Below are 1150 nucleotides of genomic sequence, written 5' to 3' on the forward strand. Positions count from 1 at the left end.
CCTATAGTCTGTGATATATAGAACCATATTGTGCTTTTCCTAAGCAGTTATGTTAAGGTTCTGCTTATATGCTTATTAGGTTTGCTGTGTCTTAAAACATTACCTTACATTTTGATATCCAGATATGAACATTGTTTTAATATGCTAGATCATTTAGAACCCATTTCTAATCTGGTCTGCAGGACTAGCATACATGGACTCTGGTATTTGTTTATCAAAACATATACACTGCCCAGCTCATATAATTCTAAGTAGTTTATATAATTAAAAACAAAAACAATCATATCAAAAATTGTAGAACTACAGTACAATAATCCTATCATATCAAAATGATAGTTGCCTAATCACCAGAAAATCTTTCAGAAAACCAGAAAAATCGATCTGTCTGGTTAAATAATGTAGACATTACCACCTTGCAGAATACCGTAAGGAAGGTGCTGAGCCTACTTGTGGGGCTAGGATGTTCCATAGTATGGAACCATTATAGAAACGGCCTATCTTTGGGTTCATGTACCTCTGAACTGACACACTGATGGGACCTTTAAGCATCCTCTCATTATATACATGCACAGGACAAGCAGATTCCATGTGGAGGAGATAGTCCCTAAGGTATTCTGATGCAAAGTCATACAAGGTTTTATAGATCAAAACCAGCATTTCAGAATGAACATGAAAACCTATTAAATAACTACTATGGTTACAGGATAGGTATTACATTATAATGGCAATTTTCACCTGTCAGCATTCTGATTGCCATATTTAATACCACTTGTATCCTCCAGGTCAGCTCTATAGAATGTGTTACTTAATCTAACCATGTGGTAAAAAGGGGTGAGTTATTATCTCCAGGGCTTTGTTGAAGTTGGGGCACCAACCTATGCTAGAGGAAGACTCCCAGCAGTCTTGTATAGAAATTAAATAGTAGTAGAGAGATAGCTAAGCAGCCTATACAGTACAGTATTGGAATAACCAAGGATCAGACTATTCTTCCCTCACTGTTCTTGCCTCCTGAACTAAAAGCAGACCCACTATAAGACACTGCCTCCAGCAGTCAGTGAAACCAGTACAATCACAGTGCCTCCAATCTCTAGATGTCATGGTCAATGACATCAAAAGCTGCTGAGAGACATGTAATAACACCAAGGAGGAC

The sequence above is a fragment of the Python bivittatus genome, unplaced genomic scaffold (genome assembly GCF_059951505.1).
Source record: "Python bivittatus isolate LINGU-HERP-01145 unplaced genomic scaffold, Pbiv_v1 ctg000350_np1212, whole genome shotgun sequence".
In the NCBI taxonomy this organism is placed as follows: domain Eukaryota; kingdom Metazoa; phylum Chordata; class Lepidosauria; order Squamata; family Pythonidae; genus Python; species Python bivittatus.